This window comes from Rattus rattus, chromosome 2 (assembly GCF_011064425.1).
Source record: "Rattus rattus isolate New Zealand chromosome 2, Rrattus_CSIRO_v1, whole genome shotgun sequence".
In the NCBI taxonomy this organism is placed as follows: domain Eukaryota; kingdom Metazoa; phylum Chordata; class Mammalia; order Rodentia; family Muridae; genus Rattus; species Rattus rattus.
In genome coordinates this window covers 175152432-175166747 of record NC_046155.1, presented here as the reverse complement: position 1 = coordinate 175166747, position 14316 = coordinate 175152432, and the positions used below count along the sequence as shown (strand labels likewise).

The 14316-nt window shown below is 40.0% G+C and overlaps 1 pseudogene; it reads right to left on the bottom strand.

Moving 5' to 3' along the window:
- Positions 1-10839: 10839 nt before the first annotated feature.
- Positions 10840-11734, bottom strand: LOC116894525 (annotated as a pseudogene).
- Positions 11735-14316: the final 2582 nt, after the last annotated feature.

The window sequence follows — 14316 nt, the reverse complement described above, 5'->3', positions numbered from 1 at the left end:
ACTTCGGGATCTTAGCGAGGGGCGCTGCTGCCGATGCATATGAGGCGTCTTTCAGAAATGTCGGAGTCTTACTGAGGAGAGTTGCTGGTGCGTGTGCAAAAGCCTTCTTAGGCGTTTTCCAGAAACTTCGGGGTCTTGGTGAGCGGGGGCTACAGTGACGTATAAGATTGTAGCTGCCTGCTGCTTTTCCTGATTGATCTGGGTATGGCATTCGTCCTGGCCTCCTTTTGCTCCATACAAGGGGTCCTGATGGACTGCTTTCTAGACAGGCAGGTGAAATGGTCACTCTTGGGCAGCTGGCTAATTGTAGGCCCACTATACCCAGGTTTCTGAGCCTTACAGACCGCTAGCCATCTTTAATCTTTTAATATTTAATTCATTTTAGTGTACGAGTGGGAAACACACATAACTGACCATCTCACAAAACACACACACACACACACACACACACACACAGACACGCGCGCGTGCGCACGCGCGCCCCCGTGCATGCCCCCATGCATCCCCCCCACGTAACAGGTAGCACACGCATAAACGCACATTTACATGTGCTTGCTCACGCATGTGTGGTGTGCGCATGCACTTTCACACTCACACGCACACACAAACCACAAAAACGCATCCACTCAGAGGCACACTGGAGAAACTACTGACTAAAGTCAACACTCCCTGGTTCTCAGATTTAAGTGTTTTTTAATCTCAGGAAAACTATTTTCATATGGATGCTTCTTATGATCAATGTTTCTACGACATTAAAATCCTGAATTTCATCAATGAAAAAGAATATTAATGCAGCCAAATAATGGGAATTTCTTCCACTGAACTCAAGCATTGATATACCTTGTGGCTTATTCCCAGAAATTGGATTTCTTAATCCTATCAGGTGACATTTTTTTTCTGTGAAATCACAGCTTGTGATTTCAACATTCAGATTTTTCAGTATTGTAATCTCAAGGACTTTGGTTGAAAGTTTTGCTTCATTTTGTTTGTTTGTTTGTTTCAGCTCTGATCTTCCAGCCTTCTCATTTGGGCTGATGACACTTAGGGTTCAGACTTTTGTGAAGAGGTTCAGAACTCTTTTGAAATAAGGCCACAGTCTAAGGTCTTTGAGGTTAATTCCTCAACTTCTGAATTTCAGGGCACATAATTTTACCCAACAATTAGAATTCTTGGAGAAACTGGCCCAGGCCTTTAATCCCAGCATAGAGGAGACAGAAGCAGGCAGATGTCTGCGAGTCCCACCATGCTCATCCAGGAGAGCCAGCTCTAGTGAGATACTTGCTCAGAAAAAAAAAAACTAAAAAAAAAAAAAAAAAAAGATTCTTGTGAGAGAATCCCAGCACTAGGGAAGTAAAAGACATAAGATTGGAGTACAAGGTCATTTTCGGTGAATTTTTGAGCAGAAAGACTAAATGATACCCTTTTGAGAAAAGAAGCGCGCGCGCGCGCGCGCGCGCACACACACACACACACACACGAGGAAAAGGAAAGAAAATAAAAAGAACTATTAAATAGTTGGGTTTTGGCCATAGCACTTGAAGTCTATCAGATTACTAATACAAACCCTTCTCTGCTTACAGAGATGAGCCCTGTCAGCTTCTGTGTTTGTTTGTTTGTTTGTTTGTTTGTTTGTTTGTTTGTTTCTGTTGTGATTCAGACACATTCAGGAGGGTCTCTGGCTCTTCCTCTCATTCCACCTCCAAGGGTCTGACCTTGTTTACTGAAGCATCTGGAACCTAAAACTCTCTAAAAACAATGAAAATTTAACAATTTTGGAATGAGTCATATGTGACAGCACAGGATTAGAAGTCACAGGAGATAAATGCTGTTAATTATGTGTCTCCTTTCTTTTTAACAAATAGCTGTCATACACTCACCAATTGTTAAAACAGGCCTCACCTCAGAAGACAAATACCAAATTGCCATAGTTGAATTTTTCTGAGGATTCTTAACACAATGGCTCCACGGTGCACAGAAACCTTTATGCCCAAGGCATCATCAAATCACTTTGATTTAGACAATACAGAGTTAATTCCAACCCAGGCCTCTGCTATGCAGTGGGGAGAAAACATCTCTCACTCACCAAGTGTTCAGTTTAATGTTTCCACAAATAACAATTGCTCCCTGGCAAAGCAGGAGCTGCAAACACTCTGGGAGATGTTTACCTCCTGGCAGCAGTCAGAAAAGCAGAGCAAAGCAGATGATTTCTCAACTGGTCTTGGAGCCGTTTCTCCTCACTGGGCATTACAAGGACAAGTTTGCCTTGACAGAGAAGTGGAAATCCTGTGGCAGAAACATGGGGAGATTCATGCAGGGTCTGACTCATGAGTGTTTGAAGCCTCCTGTCATGTTACCTGGGGTAAGAGATTATTATGAAAAGCAGTCATGTGTAATTGGGAAAAAATTCTAAGAAGTTATTATAGTTTTTGTTGCTAAGGAGAGTTTTCCCTTCCTCCAAAATGGTTATATGGAAAATTTTCACTACTCTAAATTAGCATGAATAAATCAGAAAGGATCCCATCAAATGTTTGATGGTTCTAACTAAATATAGTATATTTATATGGTTTCAGAGAGACTGAGGAGTTGACATATTGGTAAGAACTTAATGTTTTAGAGGAAATGCCTTCTGTCTGGAGGATGGCTCAGTCAGGGATATACTCATATTGCAATCATGAAAAATTTGTTGAGCCCTCAGCTCACATCTAAAGGTCTGGCTTCCAACACTAGTCTCTGATCCCTGTAGCTGAAAGGCAGAATCTGGGGATTGAAGTAACGACCTGGCTTTTCAAATTGGCTAATACATGTCAGTAAGACACCCTGTCCACAAAACCTTAGGTTACACAATGGTAGATAATGTTTCTGATGTTGAAACACATCTGTCACATGCATAAGCACCAGTGACACACTCATAAGAAATGCCTTGTTGAATATTGGTGCTTCAGTGGAAATTTTCAAATTTTGAAAGACTTGATGTAAGTGTAAGTACATTGGATCTTCTTTCAGGATCTTGATCTGCATATTTCTTAGTCAGTGACAGAAATTTCCTAAGTGGAGACATTGTTCAAACACCCCACATTCACATTGTAAGAGGTCATTGTTAGGTAAATAATTTCTTCTTGTCTTATATATTTTAATTTTGATTTCAGTTTGTTTGTGGCTTCTTGATTTTTGTTTTTGTTTTTGTTTTCCTATTTGAGGTATGGTTTCATAGTGTAGCCCTGACTGACTGAGAATTTAGGTGTATATTAATAATCCCTCTTCCTACAACAATGCCAACCAACCAGAGCTTCCAGGGACTAAACCACTACAGAAAGACTATACATGGACTGACCCAGGGCTGCAACTGCATATGTAGCAGAGAGTAGCCTTGTTGGTGGTGCACCAATGGAAGGGGAAGCCCTTGGTCCTACCAAGGTTGGACCCCAGTACAGGGGGAATATGGGGGGACAGTAAGGGGATGGATGGGGAATACCCATATGGGGGACAGGGGAGAAGATGGAGGGCTTAAGGACAAGAAACAGGGAAATGAAATAACATTTGAAATGTAAGAAAAGAAATAGATCTAATAAAAAAATAATCCCTCTTCCTCTCAAGTGAAGGATTGTAGTTGTAGATACACAATGCACTGCCCCCACCACCACCCCATGCTGTTTGTTGGAGTTCTTTTACTCTGTAAGCAAAGTACTCTGTACTTCTTTCAGTTTGTCTTATTCCAGGTTCACACCTGGGCTTTATCTTAAATTCAGAACTTCATGATTGAAATTGAATTCCAAGAAAACTGCTGCCACAGTATCCAGGCATGTTTCTAAACTCAGAGGCAGTGTGCATCTTGTGCCAACAATGGTTAAGTGTTGGGCATGTTTCACACAGGCATGAGTGTTATTGAGGACTCAATAATAAATAAGCTATGGCCCCCTCAAATTAAAACTTTCTTGTCAAAACATCTTTGAACAAAGGTAGTTGTCTAGGGCTAGTATTTAATGGAAAGGACACAAAAAATATAGGTATCAGAAATACAGCTCACTCAGACAGAAAAGTGAAGTGACAGATAGGGAGGGGCCACTGACAGACTAATGGTTAGAGATGGGAGATGGGAAAGCCTCAGATACTTTAGAACAAACATGGAACATCATGAGGTATCTAGACAGAAAGTAATAGTTGCCTGTCTGAGGCCAAGACACCAAGACAGCATCTCTTGCATAATTAATGTAGAGATCATGAGGAGTCCAGACAAAATGTAACAATTACCCATAATTAATCCCACTTAATAAATGAGTGTAAAGATCATTGCACAAAATTTTTTCCGGAAATACCAGTCATAGAGCTAAGTTAAAAAAAAGAAAAAGACAAGCTATTTTGAACAAACAGATCCAGTTTAGGGTATCATCTATTGTAGGGTGTAAAAGGGAGTCCAGAGATGGGAGACCTTAGGGGATTCTGTGTCAAGCATTTTATGGGCTCCTTTGGGTTCTCCCCATCTCCAGTCTTCTTGCTCGGTTCTACTCAGCCTTGTTCTCTTTTTCCCTAGCCACACATTTGGTAATAGTTACAATATCTTACTTATGAGGTTTTGGGGAGGAGGGACAATTCCTGGAATAATGTGTAGCCTTTCTTTTCTTTTCTTTATTTATTTTATTCATTCTGGCACATATTTCATTTTGACCTCAGTTTTCCCTCCCATCTCCCCTGTTAGTCCTTCTCCTACCAGCTCATGTATTTCTCAGATCCAGCCCTCCATTTCCCTGCATAAGAAGTGGCCACCCATGAATATCAACCGAACATGGCATAATAATTTATAGTAAGTCCAATCACATTCCTCCATATTGAGGTTGAACGGATGAGGCAACTGAGTGTAAATGCATCTCAGTATGAGTAAAAGGGTTCAAAGGCAGGCAAAAGGTCAAGAGGCACTACTGTTCTCACTGTTAGGAATCTGATAAGAACACCAAACTACACAACTGTTAAATGGAGAGGACCTAGTACCAACCCATACAGGCTCTGTAATTGCTGCTACAGCCTATGAGCCCAGTTTGTTAATTCTGTGGACCAAGTTGTGTGGCATCCTTGACACTTCTGAAATGAGTAACCTTTCTTAAAGGGCCAGTCCCCATTTGACAGATTGGCCTCCTTTCATCTTATCTTCATTCAATGTTAACAAGTTGACAAAAAACATGTTGGCTAGACATTACAAAAGCATAACCTTGTGTTTTTCTTGGGACGGTGACTCAACACTTGCAAAACAGTGTGAATAGTGACTTTTAGAGAACAGAACTTAGGAGTGTCAGGATAAGTTCACTAGAAATGAGGGATTGGCCCAGGAGCTAACCCAGAATCTAGGGATCCTTTGTAAGTAATCTGAGGGTAGGTTTTCTGTCATTCAGTGATTAATTGACAGTGGTCACCTGGCTTTGTTTACAAGTCCACATTTCCATGAACAGCAGGAAACCCTCTTTTCAGAGAACATGCCCTTAAAAGAAATAAGCATGCATATGAAGCAACAGAAAGTACCAACAACTTCAACACAAGATAATGCAAGGGTACTTTTGGAGATCCCCAAAGATATGTTCAGGTGAGTCAGGAAGCTAAACAGAAGATGATCCTTGTATGGATCCCTTCTTGGAAACAGTTTCACTGACTGTCTTATTTTCACAGGACATGAAAATACAGAAAATGCCTGCCAAACTCTCTGGAATGTTAGTGTTGGAAATGGTAGTGTTAATAGTATTGGAACTCTGAGGGATCCCCCTCCTCAATTTCCAGAGAGTACAGTATCCAGAGCTTGAAGAGGGGAATGTTTTTATGGAATCCCATAGGTTGTCAAAAGAAGAAAACAAGGTACTTCCAGGTCCCAGGAAATGTTCCTGAGGGCATCTTCTTCTGAGGATAGCCCTATGAAGGCACAACCATTGTTTCCCTCCAGGACAGAGCAGTCTGAAGACACCGGGGATGGCCACAAGACTACTGATGTAAATGGTGGTATTATTTGTCTCAGAAATAAAGGAGTTTCCCTTTTCATTATCCAGAAAGATGAATATTCTGAGCCTGATATGGAAGATGTTTCTTATGGAATGCCTCAGAACTTAGGAAGAACATTGTGTGGTACCTCCCGTCCCTGGAAGAGTCCATGTGGGCAGCTTGTTTTGAAAATATAGCTATAGAGGCACCTGGGTTCCTCTGTAGGCCAAAGCAGCCTACCATAGCCTGTCCCTGCTTTCCAGCATCATGAGGCAAATTCCACCTGTGAGGGTTGCCAGGAAAGAGGCTAGAAAGACCCCAAACTACACAAATGTGAGGAAAGTTCCAGAACCTTAAAATATCCCTGCACTTCTTCATCCACCAGAAAACATATAGGAAAGAGAGGCCATTTTTCTATAAGAAGTGCCAGAAAGAATTTTACTAATTCTCAGAACACTAAGTTTATAAAGTCATAATGTTTGGGTCTAATAATCTTTAAGGAAGACCCTAGAATCAAGTAGTATGCAGTTACAAAGAGCATTTATCCTGCAGAAATTACTAGCATGCAGTAGGTCGATCATTCATCAAAATGAGGGGCTCATTTGCCCCCTTTTATGCAGTGCTACAGAAAATTTCCAGAAGAATTTGGTAACATCTTATATGATTGGTAGGGACAAATCAGTGACATGAGTACAATTTTGATTGGCTACTATGTTCGTTTCACTATATTTGGTGAGACCTTGAAGGGTTTCAGTGACCAGCTCTGTTCTGGCTTTGTTATCTCCTCCAGCTCCATGTTCTAGGAGCTGACTCAAGTTCAGACTTATCCTCCCCAAGTCAGTCTTCATTGACCAAAGGCCCACGGTCAGTGGCTCATTACGATTCCCAGGGAATTGATAATTTATATTCTCATGGTTTTTGGTACACAAGACAGAAAAGTTATTTATATGAAGTACATGTGGAATGCCCTTCAGATACAAGACCAACCTTCAGGGTTATGAGAGGATTTCACACAGGAGAGAAACCCACACCTGCTCCCTGTGTAAGAGTAGCTTTCGCCAGTCATCCACATACCACTGTCATCTGAGGAAGTTCCACAAATCAGAATGAACTGTGGACCTTCCTCACCAGAGACAAGCAGGGCTTCATTCAGTCTCAGTGTCTCATCTTCACATAAAGAAGCATGTGGTTTCTCAATATGAGTTAGCCAGTGAGGATGTTTCATTTAACATTCAGATTATTCCTTCCATGTATTGTCCCATGCCTTTGGCATGTGAAGGCAAAAATGAGGTTTTTGTCAGTTTGTCTACTAAAGTTTTCTTCCAGCTTTGGCATCTATGTGGTGGTTAAACTGAGGCAGGCAGCCATTAGGGGTTAGTGCTTAGTGCCACTGACAGGTATGGATCCAGATACTTACAGGAGCTGTTGCCAATGGCAGGCAGTAATTAGAGAAGTTACTCAGCAGACTTTTCTCTGTGGAAACAAAGCTTAATTTGCTGGGGCTGCAGAAAAACTCTGAACTCTTTAAACAACTTGGGGCCAGAGAAGGAGAGAGAGAAAATAACACACACACACACACACACACACACACACACACACACACAGAGAGAGAGACACTGAGTAGATGAAACAAAAGCAGAGTCCAAGGGTCTCATACACACAACCACATATATGCATACATGCATATATAAATAAATACATATACATACATACATACATACATACATACAGATAGATATATACACATTCATACATTGAATGGTTAGAATAAAGCTCCAGAAAGCAGGCTTCAAGCATTTCACAATACACATGCAATCATACACACACACTATTGGTCGATAGAGCAAGCTCCAACACACACCCAGACAAGCTTTACATGAATATATGCACACACATTGTTGACAGATGGAAGGAACAATATTCCAAACCTCTACACTTTGTTTTTCCTTCCATAGCTTACATATCCCAGCAAAACATTTCAGGTGGTATAAAATTACAATGTGAGTACACTTGACTTTTCTTCTAGTAAATAATTGTGAAAAAATATGTTCCCCAATACATTTACAAGAAATAACATCACATGGCCCAGGTAAAGAAAACAAACTACTCCCCCAAATCCACATACATTTGTAGCTAAGCAGCTTGCTATAGATTCACAAAGTATAAGAAAGCAAGGTAGTTTTCTCAGCCATTTTCTCTTACTGGCAGGAAGCAATTTGTGGTTATAAAGAAAGTAGATATTTTATTATTTACATTTAAAAGTAATCTTGTAAGAATATTAAAAGCTTTTATATAGAAATCAGTCATATCTACCTTAGATCCTCAGAATATATATCTACTTATAAGAAATTTTTAATAGGGTTGGGGATTTGGCTCAGTGGAAGAGCGCTTGCCTAGTAAGCGCAAGGCCCTGGGTTCGGTCCCCAGCTCTGAAAAAAAAAAAAAAAATTTTTAATAAATCATATGAGAAACCTGAAAGCAGAAATGGGTATAGGAAATCTGCCTCAGTGAGAATCATGCCAGCCAGTGCCATTGTTCTTGTTCCCTGATTATAAAAGGACTCCAGATTAACTAATAAGATTATGCCTTTCTGAATAAACTTCAGATTGTTCCTTAACATTTTTTTTTACATCAGACCCAGTAGTAAAAACATCTCAACCTAGCTTCACTAGACAACTTTATTTTTCCAAATGTTTTCTAAGGGTCATTGCTGACAATCCATATTTCTAAGTTCTTCCCTAGGTTGGTGAGGGAATCGTTAACCTGCTCCAGCAGCCATGCCTGAAAGAAACCAAGCATTATTATTGTGAGCGCCAGAGATACTGTCCAGTGAGGGACTGGAAGCCTCCTTAAAGTATTCATATAACTCCTAGATAAAAAAGGGTTGTGACGGTAGCAAGCAGAGCAAAATCCTATAACAGCAAGAAATCTCTGGGGTCATGCCATGTTGGGGATCACCCATGTGGCAATGGTACCCAGTAGGCAGCTTGCCATGAGTTCTAAAGCCATTCGTCGTTCCTCCTACATGGCCCTAGGCAGTTTTCCAAGATAAATACTGGCTGTTATCTGATTTCCTAGTAATAAATAAGTGGTGATGGCTCTGCGTTTCTCCTGTGAGTTAGGTTTCTTGCGGGTTTGTGTATCCTGTGTGTGAGTGGGTACCAGTGTGTTGGGCTCTTGCACCTTACCTTTCACTTTATTTGAGACAGAGCCTTTCTTGTTTCGCATTTTGTTCTCCAGGCAAAGTGACTCTGAAGCACATACAAATCCTCTTGTCTTCATCCTCTACACCTCCTAGGAAGCTGATATGACAAATGTCTCTGACAATGGATCTGCCCTTCCAAAATTTTATCTTATGTGTGTGTGCTTAAGTGTATTATGCTTGTGTGCTTAAGTTTATATATTTGCACATTACGTTTCAAAGAGCTCTTGTATATCATTGGCAATTTTCATGACCCTACTCTAAATATCTAATAGTGTAAGAAGTAAATGTATATACATTTCTAGAAACATGCTTTCCCATAGTTTGCCCTTTTGTTCTCATCATGAATCTGAAGTCTAGTTGCAGCCTCTTTTTACCCTGCTCTGATAAAAGATAGCTACCTCTAAGTGTGGTATGATCCCTTGCTGTCTCTTCAAATATGCACAATCTGTTGTAAAGTGCTGAGACAAAAGTTTGAAAAAGTCAAGCTCCCTCTAACTGACATTAAGGATACTGACTGCTCTCGCAGAGGTTCTGAGTTCATGTCCCAGCAACCACATGGTAGCTCGCACCCATCCGTAATGAAGTCAGTGTGGAATGATCACAAGTTATTTTATTATAGCATTTCTAAAACAGACTTTATTATCTAATAATAAACCATTTTTCATTCATCATATTTTACATTTTTTTACCTTGAAGCGGATGTGAAGTGGATGTCATACTTTAATTAAAGAGCCACAAACACGCAGAAATATTTGTCAGCAAATACACTGAACAATTTATATATGTGTGTATATATGTTGCCTCAAGACCCTAATATTTACAAACAGAAATATTACATTCAAAGTCACCCACAGACACTTCACCCCCCCCCACCTCTGAAAAAAATTTAAACCCTGGACTTATTGTTGAAAAAAGTCTGTGATATAATCAGTACCAGAGTACTTGTGTGTGTGTGTGTGTGTGTGTGTGTGTGTGTGTGTGTGTGTGTGTGTGTTGGAGGGGAGGCTATTGTTTATTGTTGTTTTTATTTATTTTATGTATATGAGTACACTGTTGTTCTTTTCAGGCACACCAGAAAAGGGCATCCGATTTCATTACGGGTGGGTGTGAGCTACCATGTGGTTGCTGGGAAATGAACTCAGAACCTCTGCGAGAGCAGTCAGTGCTCTTAACTACTAACCCATCTCTCCAGCCCTTGTGGGGTCTTTTTCTTTTGTTCTTTGATAGTTCTGGATACTGAACTCAGGACCTTGTATATGCTGGCAAACTGTTATACTACCAAGCCCAGGACTTCATTTGGCCTTAAGTACAGAATCTCCCTTCATTCCAGGTGCTCTCCTCAAACCCCCAACTCTGACCTTGGCTTCCTGAGTGCTAGAAATGAAGGTGTGCATATCCAATTCTGGCCACATTTGTCTATCTGCTGGGACAAGCTCTCACTAAGTAGTTTTGAGGTCCCAACCACCTTTATAAACAACTAGGCTAGTCTCAAACTCACACACATCTGCCTATCTCTGCATCTGACAGGGTGTGCCACTTCACCTCGCCTAATTATTCTTGAAAAGTTCTTAGGTTAATTCTGATGTCCTGTAGGCTAAGGTAGTAATTAGAGTTTGAGTGGGCTGCTGGTAGTTTTTTGTTTGTTTGTTTGTTTTGTTTTGTTTTTGTTTGTCTGTTTGTTTTTTGTTTTTGAGTGTGTTGGAAGCTTTCTTTACTGATTTGTTGGGAGTAGGGAAGGACTTGGCCTCTGGTTTTCTGAGTTCTTGTACATATTTTTTTTTTCTCCCCTGACACCCTAGGATCTGGGGGTCTCTATAGTGGTAGGGCTTTCCTTTTCTTTCCCTGAAGTGTATGTGGATCGGATCTCCTTTTTTTTTTGAGATTTTGTTTTCCTCTTGTGATATTTTCTTGCATGCATTTTTACATTTTATCTGGAGTTTCTCCTATCACTACCAGATGTGGAATTATTTCTTCACACTTGTCTGTTACTTTTGGTAGCATGATTTCATTGCTGGCCTTTTTCGTCTGTGGTCCATGCCCTTCCTTCGCTGGGTCACTACTGGTTTTACACATTAAACCACCTTGAGGTAAAAGCATTCTTGAACTTTTTCCTTAACATGTTTTCTTCCTCAACTTTTCCTTTTCATTCTTTCTTTTTTCCTTTAGTTCTTTTTTTCTTCACGATATAGAAGAGTATGACGTTTTCATTCCAATATGCAACATACTAGGAAAAGATGGAAACAAGAGTTTCACACTCTGCCATTTCTCTGGCAAATTTTTTTAAAGCATTTCTGAGACAGCCAGAATATTTTCACTGATGCGCTGAGTCTCCATTCCAGTGTGACCGATAGGTACAGTATTGCAAGAACCGTGTTTAGAGATGTTTAAGAAATCTTTGCATATTGTAAGCACCATAGTTTAAGGAAGTAACAAAATGTATTCCTGATAACTAGAAGTCTTAAGACAATGTCAATTAAAGCTTTCTAAGTACGTTTCCACTCTCTCTCATATGTTGAAAAGCTATGAATTACTTCATCCTTAAGGTAAAAAAAAATGTACTTGCAACTAAGAGTAGACATCGGGAAATTGGTAGGGAAAAATTAAGTTGTATTTTGCCTGAAAAGTCTTCAAATTATAAACAAAAGCATTATTTGTTTGTATCTGGTTTATAGGTATCAAATATATAATATAGTTTATCTTTCTGGGTTTGGTGTCTGGGATATGGGTGTGGGGTGGATTGGGGGAGCGTGTGGGGGCAGTCACTGGTTGCCGTTCCTTCACTCTCTGCTCCACTCTTTGTCCCTATATTTCCTTTAGACAGGAGCAATTCTGGGCTAAAATTTTGGAGATAGGTGGGTGACCCTATCCCTCAACCATGGAAGGCCATGCCTAACCTCTCGGTATGCTCTTGAGAGGAGAAGGTTTTTTATTGTAGGTATCAGGGAGATAAGACACATGGACATCTTGAAGTGTACAGGGCAGGGAAAGAGAGTAAATAGTACACTAGACATGGTTAGCAGACTGAACCTGGCCATGAGAAGAGAGAGGGAGTGTAAGCAAGAGAAGAGAGAAGGCCAAGGGAACCAAGAGAACAAAGTGCCAAAAGGAGAAACAAAAGAAGCACCAAGAGCCCAAGAATACATGATCAAAATGTCTGAGCTTATAGGAAAGAGAAAAGGGAAGGAAAGAGAAGCTCAGGGATAGAAGGGTTTAGGAGACAAGGAAGTACTGAGAGGTGCCAGGATTTTGTAAGAGGTCCTTGCAATGCTGTGACAGTCTGGAAGCCAGCATCCCCTTTAATACATTAATAAGCATCTAAATTAGTCTCTTGTCCTTAGTGTCTTCAGAAACAAAACAAAATTAAGATTTTTTTAAAGATTTATTTATTTATTATATATAAGTACACTGTAGCTGTCTTCAGATACACAAGAAGAGGGCATCAGATCTCTTTACAGATGATTGTGAGCAACCATGTGGTTGCTGGGAATTGAACTCATGACCTCTTGAAGAGCAGTCGGGTGCTCTTAACCGCTGAGCCATCTCTCCAGCCCAAAATTAAGATTTTTAAACTGTGCAAGATGCTGGGTGTTAGGAAACATCTCTCCAGGGGCAAGGCCATACAACTTACAGCAATGAAGCCCTCTTCCTCCTGCACATCTCTGCCATAAACTTTGTGCTCCAAGGACTGACAGAAAAGGTTACCACCCTGCTTTCTAATTGCTCCTTGGAGCTGCTCATATAATTTGCACTCCATTTCTTTGTTTCTTTGTTTCTTTGTTTGTTTCTTTCTTCCTTTCTTTCTTTCTCTCTTTCTTTCTTTTCTTTTCTTTCCTTTTAACTAGGACCTCTGGATAAAGGTGTTTAAAAAGTTACCTAACACCTTTGTGGAGAAGCTGTCGTGAACTGAGAGTTGAGTTGATAATTCCCAATCTGCTGGGAAGGAACACCAGGATATCATGAACCTTTAAGTCAGGACTAGTGTCTCAGTACACTTTTAGCAGAGACCCTGTTTCATGGTGACACACACCATGGTGGTGTCATTGAGCACTAAGGTTAGTGACCATAGCATAGAAATAGTAAGAACTAAAGACTTTAAGAAGCAACACTCTGCTTCTTCAACAAGATATGTTTGTTGTTAATAAGTGAAGCCAAACCAATTCAAAACAACAAACCTTACCATATATTCTATGCCTAACTAATATACTTTTATATATTTCTTACAGACAAAATATAAACTCATCATTTTGACCCTGAATTCAATATCAATAACTTTATTTTGCTTTTAGGTGACTGCCAGCTTTATAGTTCTATACTCGCCAACATAACCAGAACTTCTCATATATTAACTACAATCCCCTTACATTTAAGAGTAGAGAGCTATGTCAAACAACAAACATTTATCACATTAATCATTGCGATTGTATAGTCCAGTCATGTGACTAGTGAATGATCCTCTTGTTCTGTAGCTGATCTTCAGAATGTTCCATCACAATCATAAAACTCTGTCCTTGAAACTAACATCTATCACTTCCACAGTGCATTCCTGCCAATCATTCTAACATTTTTTTAAAATTTTCATTACATAATTCATTTATTGTTGGGGAGGTGCATGTGTACATAAGACAGCATACATGTGAGGATGTTAGAAAATATGTCTTGGGACTGTGCCTCTCCTTCCACTATTGGGACCCTGAATTGAACTTTGGTCACTGGGCTTCTTGGAAACCACCTATACCTGCTGAGCAGTCTACCTGCTACCTGCTAGTTTCTTTATTTTAGCTTCTGTGTGTTTGTAGTTGCTCACTGTAATGACAACAGCTAGTTGGATTCATACAGCTATATAAGTGGTCATAGCATTTAACACAGAGTCTCTTACTGTCGTCTATGTTTTAGAATGTGTCACCTTTCATCTTTGAGTATAAATGTTACACCATTGTTTGTACATACAATTTTGTCCTCATGCATGTTTTTGTTGATGAACATATGGAACGATTGCATGTTTCAGGTGTTGGAATGATTCTGCTATGGAAGTGACTTTGAAAGTTCATCTTCTAGACCCTGATTTTATTCTTTTTTATTCATAATTTATTGACACATTATCCTATTCCTCTCCCCTTGATTTCTTAATATCTCTTTTACGCCTTACCTTTGATCTC